Below are 9,795 nucleotides of genomic sequence, written 5' to 3'. Positions count from 1 at the left end.
AAAATAGTGAGATATCTTGCAGAGGGATGCAGCAGTCTCAAAATTGCAAAGCTTCTGAAGCGTGATCATCGAACAATCAAGCGTTTCATTCAAAATAGTCAACAGGGTCGCAAGAAGCATGTGGAAAAACCAAGGCGCAAAATAACTGCCCATGAACTGAGAAAAGTCAAGCGTGCAGCTGCCAAGATGCCACTTGCCACCAGTTTGGCCATATTTCAGAGCTGCAACATCACTGGAGTGCCCAAAAGCACAAGGTGTGCAATACTCAGAGACATGGCCAAGGTAAGAAAGGCTGAAAGACGACCACCACTGAACAAGACACACAAGCTGAAACGTCAAGACTGGGCCAAGAAATATCTCAAGACTGGTTTTTCTAAGGTTTTATGGACTGATGAAATGAGAGTGAGTCTTGATGGGCCAGATGGATGGGCCCGTGGCTGGATTGGTAAAGGGCAGAGAGCTCCAGTCCCACTCAGACGCCAGCAAGGTGGAGGTGGAGTACTGGTTTGGGCTGGTATCATCAAAGATGAGCTTGTGGGGCCTTTTCGGGTTGAGGATGGAGTCAAGCTCAACTCCCAGTCCTACTGCCAGTTTCTGGAAGACACCTTCTTCAAGCAGTGGTACAGGAAGAAGTCTGCATCCTTCAAGAAAAACATGATTTTCATGCAGGACAATGCTCCATCACACGCGTCCAAGTACTCCACAGCGTGGCTGCAAGAAAGGGTATAAAAGAAGGAAAACTAATGACATGGCCTCCTTGTTCACCTGATCTGAACCCCATTGAGAACCTGTGGTCCATCATCAAATGTGAGATTTACAAGGAGGGAAAACAGTACACCTCTCTGAACAGTGTCTGGGAGGCTGTGGTTGCTGCTGCACGCAATGTTGATGGTGAACAGATCAAAACACTGACAGAATCCATGGATGGCAGGCTTTTGAGTGTCCTTGCAAAGAAAGGTGGCTATATTGGTCGCTGATTTGTTTTTGTTTTGTTTTTGAATGTCAGAAATGTATATTTGTGAATGTGGAGATGTTATATTGGTGTCACTGGTAAAAATAAATAATTGAAATGGGTATATATTTGTTTTTTGTTAAGTTGCCTAATAATTATGCACAGTAATAGTCACCTGCACACACAGATATCCCCCTAAAATAGCTAAAACTAAAAACAAACTAAAAACTACTTCCAGAAACATTCAGCTTTGATATTAATGAGTTTTTTGGGTTCATTGAGAACATGGTTGTTGTTCAATAATAACATTATTCCTCACAAATACAACTTGCCTAATAATTCTGCACTGCCTGTAATGTCCTTACAATGATAATCCTCAGAATCACCTCAGATCCAGCTCATACAAAAACTAATTTCTGCCTTTTTTTTTTTTACAGCTCAGATTGATAACGAAGCAGAGACATTTAAGAGAATCAGGACTTCGTTTATCTTTGGTCACGTGATATTCAGAAGAACAATAAGGACCGCAACACGGGCTTCATTTGGATATGCCCCCTTTACTTAATACTGGGACATATCACTGACAGACGTTTCTCCCGTGAATAAACCAGTGTAATTTAAACAGTACTCTCCACTGAGGTGATCATTCTGCTAGATCATGATAGTATTTTTGAAGACCTGGAATATAAATGAGCTTGCCTCTAAAGGACATTGAATCAGCTTCTGTTGCTTAAATGTGCTTTAAGTAAAATAGATGCTTCAGTTAACACAAAAATGTCATTTTATAGTGCATGCTTGAGGGACATTTTTATGAAATAATAATAACATGATAGCATTGATTCACTGTTACTACTATTATCAAGAGTTGGTGTAACTGTCCCTGAGACAGTTAAAATAAAGTTGGTTATTTCATGTTTCTGTGATAGATTCATGCTCAATTTAGTTCTTTTATTTACAAGATAAGATGATAAAAGTGTAACATTAATTAAAAAACATGTCTAAAATATGTGATTACAAAATATGGGTTTGTTAAATATGTAAAGTGCTGTAAAGTTTGTATGAGGTAAAGTTTGTAATTGTCACATGACCAGAGTTTGGTTGAGAGCACAATCACGGCATTGTGGAGCTAGCATGGATACGTGGCTACAGATGCATCTACAGCCTCAGCGTTAATGTTATTCTGCATGTGGTCCAAGAGGCGCACACGGTATGGTTCCATGTATATTGTTTGTATAATGTTGCATACGTGTTCTACAGTGGTAATGAGAGGACATTTTTGTGATATCCATTATTGTGCATTTTCTCTGTTCTGCTTGCACAAGACTGTTTATGGACACTGATATGAGAGACTGAAAAGCTCAAAACATTTATGTTGTAAACTTTGTGTTTCTTCAGTTTTCACGGTGTCTGAAGACAATAAGAGTGTGAGAGAGAGAGAAATAAATTTCTGAAGACGACAGTATGATGCGTGGCCATTCTTTGTTGGACCCCTGTAGTTACAGTGAAAACGTACCGCCAACGTGGCTGGAAGTTCGACGTTAGAAGCAATGCATGTTCCAGAATAAGAAAAGAAGAAACCTTCTTGACAGCGCAGTGTGTGTGGTTCGAGAACACAGCGGAAAAGAGGCTTGCAAACTTAAAAAGAGGAAACACCATTATTGGCGCTTTGGACGGCAACGACTACGACTTCACCAATAGAGGGCGACATTGACCATCATAAACTACAGCTCTGCAAATCTCTGCCGCTGCACACAGCAAGAACTGTAAAATCCCTGGCGGTCTTCAAGGAAAAGATAACGGCTCTTCAGTCAGCGCCAGGTTGGGCTGTGATATATCCACAACTTCATGGAGAGGTTTGGAGTTTGGAGAGGTCTATTAAAATAATAATTTATTTTGTTTAAGAAAGGTACTGAGTTAAAGGTAACCAACCTGTCATTATAGCCAAAGTGTTCCCTTTTATTTTACAAGTGGTGTTGTTTAAAATGTTCTAATAATGTTTAAGAGTTCAACTTAAAAGAAGAATAACAAGGGGTGTAGTTAAGCAAATTGTTGCAAGAATCAGATTGTACTGAGAATTGTATATTTGCCAGGATCGCATGTACATATAGCAACAACTTGTTTATGCAGCAGGTTTGCTGAAACATGTACAATGTCAGTAAACACAGAAAAATCACATATTGAAGAATGCAGAGAACAAATTGATTCCCTTAAGGAAGAGCTAAGTAGATTGAATGAACAATTGAAATTACACACTGATGATGTCGAAAGAGAGAAATTGGAGTTACTCATAGGTGATATTCATGCTAAAATAGAAATCAAGCAGATAATGTTGAAGAAGCCTGCCTCTAATACTTCAAGACTAGAGCCCAGGAAATCCTCAAGGGAGCGAAAGTTAACGCCCAAAATGCTAGAACTTAAGCAACAAGAGTTTTCTCAGAAGGAGAGTAAATTTATCAAACTATATGAAAGCTGGAAAGAACAAGTTAAAGCTACACGTTCCAAACTTAAAGATGAGTGCTCTGACCAGGAATTAGCTGACATGATGGATACTGTCGAAGGGCTAGAGTCACAAGTGAAAAATACATACGAAGATATGAGATCGCAGTCAGCCCCTTCTACTGAGACTAGAAGAAAAATTGATTCCTGCACAGCAGTAACAGCGGACTTGATGAGAATACTTAAAGTACGTATGAGTGAAGTGGGGCAAGAAGAGTTTGATGCTAAGGCAGAAAATGCGAGACTTCACATGGTGCTAGACAGAGAATATGCTCGGTCAATATTTGGGACTACAATCTCCCGACCTTCTGTACGTAGCTGCCGCTCAAGCTGTTTATCGGAGCAGCAAAGCATCAATGTAAAAAAGGCAGAGTGTGCTGCACAGCTTGCCGCGAAGCAGGCCGAGATAGAGATGGAGGAGGCTATTGCTACACAAAGGCAAGAGCTTAAAAGACTAGAAAATCAGCGAGATCTTCAGGTAATAACTGCAAAGCTAAAGGCTTATTCTCAAGCAGATTCAAGTGAAGCCTGTGGAGAAGACAAAAGCGCACACAGTGCGGCAGTCAGTTGTCCTCCATTAGCTCCTGAAGAAATCATACCAGAGCAAACCTACAAGAATAATAACAATGAACAACCAAACAATAATAACAATGAGTCATTGTTAATGCAAGCCTTGCATGACACAATGGTCCTCACCAGACTTCCTGCACCTGAGCCCCCAGTCTTCTCAGGGGACCCACTTAAGTTCGTAGAGTGGAGCACTAGTTTCAAAGCTTTGATAGAGCGGCGATGCACAAATCCAGCTGACAGGTTGTTCTACCTACGCAAATACATCAGTGGAGAAGCACGGTCTGTATTGGAGGGAAGCTTTTACAGAAAGGATGACGAAGCATATGACCAAGCTTGGGAAGCTTTGAATGCTCGGTATGGCCACCCCTTTATAATTCAGCGTGCATTTAGGGAAAAACTGAACAACTGGCCAAAGATTGGTTCAAGAGAGTCGCTTAAACTGAGACAATTCAGTGATTTTCTGACAGCCTGCAGCAATGCTATGCCATACATCAAAGAACTGCAGGTGTTAAATGACTGTGAAGAGAATCAAAAATTGCTCCAAAAACTTCCTGACTGGGTGACTTCTCGTTGGAATCGTCGCGTCACAGTGCAGTTACAGCAAAAAGAAGAATATCCAAGCTTCAAACAATTTGCTGATTTTGTTGCACAAGAAGCGGAAGTTGCATGCAATCCTGTAACATCATTTCATGCCTTGAAACACACTGAAGAAAGGTCAGCTAGAGACATAAAGCGTCCAAAAGCTAATGCATACATCACAAATGTGAAAGCATCAGAGAGAACAACCACAGGATACAGCGGAGTGGAGAACAATTCAAATGAGCCTGATATAGAAAGAAAAGCAAATGCTTTGCTATCAAACTCAGTCACATGTATTTGCTGTGGAGAAAGCCATTCTATTCACAAATGCCAGATCTTTGCTAAAATGTCCGTGGAGAACAAAAGAAAGTTCATACTTGACAATAACCTGTGCTTTGGCTGTCTGAGAAGAGGACACAATTCAAAAGACTGTAAGCGCAAGGCGACTTGTGGAGTTTGTAAAAAACATCATCCAACAGCTCTTCACGAAGACCGTCCAAAGACTCCAGTGAACACATCATCACATAGAATGCAGGCAGAAGAAAACATATCTGCACTTTCTTGTTGCATGGACAGAGGAGATGGTGGGAGCACATCCATGATCGTGCCTGTGTGGGTTTCTTCAACCACCACTCCAGAGAGAGAGACCTTAGTGTATGCTCTATTAGATACACAGAGTAGCAACACTTTTGTAGATCAAGGGGTATGTGAGGAGATGGGGATGAGTTTAGAGCCAGTGAAGTTAAAGCTAACCACTATGATGGGAAGAGATTACATTGTTCAGAGCGAAAGAGTTAGTGGGCTCAGAGTTAGAGGGTTTTCCTCCAAAAGCTTTATCAACTTGCCACTTGCCTATACCAGAGACTTCATCCCACCTGAACGTTCACACATTCCCACCTCTGAAACTGCCAAAAGATGGGAACATCTAATCAGAATAGCACAGGAGATGCCTGAGTTAATGGATTGCAAGGTCGGGCTGTTAATAGGCTACGACTGTCCTAGAGCACTGGCACCACGGCAAGTAATCGCGGGAGGTGACGAAGAGCCATATGCAATCAAGACAGACCTGGGCTGGAGCATTGTTGGCAGTTCACAAAAAATGGCAACATCAGCAGAAGTGACAGGCCTGTGCCATCGCTTATCTGTTAAGGAACTTCCACCCTTGACACCAGCCACCATCATCAGAGTGCTTGAGTCAGACTTCAAAGACACAGCTCCTGGAGAAAAGAGCATATCACAAGATGACATACAGTTCACGCAACTGCTAAATGAGAAAATACACCAGAATGCTGATGGGCACCTAGAGATGCCACTTCCCTTTAAGGCACGCCCTGAGCTGCCAGAAAATAAGCGTTGAGAAAAATCCCAAATTTAAGGACGATTATGTAAGGTTCATGGACAATGTCTTCAAGGGAGGTGACGCTGAAAGAGCTGAAGATGATCCCAGAGAAGGAAATATGTGGTATATTCCACATCAAGGCGTCTATCACCCGAGAAAACCGGAAAAAATCAGGGTTGTGTTTGACTGCTCTGCAAAGTACAGTGGCACAGCTCTGAATGATCACCTCTTGACTGGACCTGATCTCATTAACAGTTTGACTGGAGTACTCTGCCGATTTCGCCAACACCCAATTGCAATCATCTGTGATGTAGAGAAGATGTTTCACAGATTTCATGTAAACAGAGAGGACAGAAATTACTTGCGATTCCTGTGGTGGGAAAATGGTGAAACAAACACAGAGCCAAAAGAATATCGCATGAAAGTCCATCTTTTCGGGGCCGCATCCTCACCAGGCTGCGCAAATTATGCAATGAAGTATCTTGCGAGCCAAAATGAAAGGGAACATCCCACAGCAGCCAACTTCATCAGAAGTAGTTTCTATGTTGATGATGGGCTAATCAGTGTAAAAACTGTGAATGCAGCCATTGAACTAGTGAGAGATGTGCGGAAGGTGTGTGCAAAGGCAAGACTAAGGCTCCACAAGTTCATATCCAACAACAGAGAAGTCCTGGAGTCAATTCCACATAGTGAACGAGCTAGTGGAGCCCAGGATGTGGACATCAGCCATCATGAACTCCCAGTTCAGACTGTGTTGGGAGTAAGGTGGAGTGTAAGCAGTGACACCTTCTCCTTTAAAGTTGCCCTGGAGGAGAAACCAGTAACACGACGGGGAATTCTGTCCATTATAGCCTCTGTGTTTGACCCATTAGGCTTCTTGGCTCCTTTGCTTCTAATAGGAAAGAAAATTCTACAGGAAATGTGTCTAAAGAGCATTGGATGGGATGAGCCACTGCCTGGTGAATTGAAGCCACAATGGTGGGAGAGTTGGGTCACTGATCTGAAGAACCTGCAGAGACTCCAAATCCCAAGATGTACCTGAAAGCCTTGGGAAAGTCCAGAGAATAGAACTCCACCACTTTTCAGATGCGAGCAATCGTGGGTATGGTCAGTGCTCATATGTTCGGGTGATGAGTGAAGACCAAGTGCATTGCTCCTTAGTCATGGGCAAAGCAAGAGTTGCACCCACAAAAGTTGTAACCATACCAAGGCTGGAATTAACAGCAGCAGTGGTGTCCTCAGCAGTCAGCAGAATGCTAAAAGAGGAACTGGAGCTCAAATTGACCAAGAGTATTTCTGGACTGATTCACAGGTGGTTTTGGGCTACATTAACAACGAAGCTCGCAGATTTCACGTTTTTGTTGCTAATAGAGTGCAAAGAATCAGAGAAGCAACTGATCCTGCACAGTGGCACTATGTTGACACCAATTAAAATCCAGCGGATCACGTTTCCAGAGGCCTCACAGTAGCGGAACTCATCAGTTCAAATTGGCTCATTGGACCTCATTTCCTGTGGGAAAGAGAGCTTGTCACACCAGACTCAACTCCAGACCTTCTGGTAGGTGATCCAGAGGTCAAAACGACACAAATACTACAAACAAAGGTAGTAGAGGACAGGAACTTCTTGGAGAGACTCAAAAAGTTCTCAAAATGGCATACAGCAGTAAATGTAGTTGCTAGGATTCAGCAACTAGCCAAAACGAGCCAGAATACAACTAAGAAATAGAAAACTATCGAAAGAGGGTGAAAGGCTCAATAAACCATCCACTCTTGAACGCCCTATACATAAATTAGTGGTCCTAATAGAAAGTAACTAGAATGTTCCAGTGGAACTTCTGTAAATGTGTATGGGATGGTTAAAGTATTAGGATTGACTTGCAAGTTTGTCACAATTAAGTACTGTTTGGTTCTGTAAATTCCTAGATTTATTCAAATTATTTACAGATTTCATAAATCATAGTAATTTGGTGGGAGTGTAACTGTCCCTGAGACAGTTAAAATAAAGTTGGTTATTTCATGTTTCTGTGATAGATTCATGCTCAATTTAGTTCTTTTATTTACAAGATAAGATGATAAAAGTGTAACATTAATTAAAAAACATGTCTAAAATATGTGATTACAAAATATGGGTTTGTTAAATATGTAAAGTGCTGTAAAGTTTGTATGAGGTAAAGTTTGTAATTGTCACATGACCAGAGTTTGGTTGAGAGCACAATCACGGCATTGTGGAGCTAGCATGGATACGTGGCTACAGATGCATCTACAGCCTCAGCGTTAATGTTATTCTGCATGTGGTCCAAGAGGCGCACACGGTATGGTTCCATGTATATTGTTTGTATAATGTTGCATACGTGTTCTACAGTGGTAATGAGAGGACATTTTTGTGATATCCATTATTGTGCATTTTCTCTGTTCTGCTTGCACAAGACTGTTTATGGACACTGATATGAGAGACTGAAAAGCTCAAAACATTTATGTTGTAAACTTTGTGTTTCTTCAGTTTTCACGGTGTCTGAAGACAATAAGAGTGAGAGAGAGAGAGAAATAAATTTCTGAAGACGACAGTATGATGCGTGGCCATTCTTTGTTGGACCCCTGTAGTTACAGTTGGATTGATCTGTCTTCTTCCAATCAAACCTCTTAATGCAACTAGCGTCTCCTCTACGTTCCCTGTGTACTTGTGCACCTTGTGGAAAAGAGTTTCGTTGGAAGAAGTGGCTGATAAAGACGTATGAACAACAGCAAAAATGTTCAGAGGCTCAGAGAAATATAAACTAGACATAGATGCAACAAACTGTATCAAAAAAACGACATATTAGCTGTTGGGCCTTATGTTGACAGTGCAGTAGCAGTAGTACCAGTAACAACCAGTAACCAGACCTTGCAGTCGCAGGATGGGTTCTGCTGCTACCACTAGCAGGGGGTATGTGGAGGTGGTCTGATTTGATGGTAAGGATGAAGAGCATGATCACGTAGTATTTCCTGTTCTCCAGATGTCTCAGTGCTCAGTGAAGGATAATGGTGATGGCACCCTCACTGGACCGATTTGCTGTATAAGCAAACTGGTAGGGGTCGAGACAGGGAGGTCGGCAGTCTCTGCTGAGACACTATCCGTTCGATACACTTCATGACTACAGATATGAGGGCTATAGATCCGAAGTCATTAAGGCTTTCTATTCCAGCCTTTTTGGCAATAGGAATGATGGTGGAGGCCTTCAGACAGATGGCAATGGTGGCATGAGTCAGCCTGGTGAGGATTTGAGCACAGTCTCTGGGATGGGTCTCTGACCAAGCAAAGAAGGTCTTGATATTCTCTGCTAGACAGAGGTTGGGGGACTCTGGCCTTTGCAGGTGGTGAGGGCCTGGATGCCTCTCCACAAGCCCTCTCTCCACCTCCTGTAGGCCTCCTTGGCCTGCTCCTCCTCAGGCTAGCTCTGGCAGTGCTGTACAGAGAACTGTTCCTCGGTCTGAAGGCTGAGTTATGTATTCTGAACCTGTTCTTCACTTGTCATCCAAGGTTTTCGGTTAGAAAAACTCTGATGGTTTTTGTCACTGTCACATTCTATACAAAGCACTTAATGTAGAAAAGGACAGAGTGAGTGAAGGTCTCCAGGTCCTGCTGTTGAAAGATGGAGCAGTCTGACAGATCAAAACAGTCCAGTAGCTGGAGGAGAGCATCATCTATGTTTTAATGGCCCAGGTGCTTGGAAGGTTTTTTTTCCTGAGGCAGATGTAGGGAGGGATGAGTAGCAGGGAGAGGTGGGGGAGGGGTGTTGTTCTGTAGGGATGCTTGATGTTACTGTGGTCCAGTGTCCTATTCCCCTGGTAGTACATGTGTTGGTGGAATTTGAGGAGTACA

General features: G+C 42.4%; 1 long non-coding RNA gene across 1 annotated transcript; it reads left to right on the top strand.

Annotated features, from left to right (window-relative positions):
• The first annotated feature begins 1,826 nt into the window (after window positions 1-1,826).
• LOC309720326 lies at window positions 1,827-8,538 on the top strand. The gene is made up of 3 exons (XR_014280471.1): window positions 1,827-2,159; window positions 2,348-8,248; window positions 8,437-8,538. It is a non-coding gene; the product is annotated as an uncharacterized lncRNA (long non-coding RNA).
• Window positions 8,539-9,795: the final 1,257 nt, after the last annotated feature.

The sequence above is a fragment of the Aulonocara stuartgranti genome (genome assembly GCF_965226115.1).
Source record: "Aulonocara stuartgranti genome assembly, chromosome: 13".
Lineage (NCBI taxonomy): Eukaryota > Metazoa > Chordata > Actinopteri > Cichliformes > Cichlidae > Aulonocara > Aulonocara stuartgranti.
This window is presented reverse-complemented; position numbering and strand designations above follow the sequence as displayed.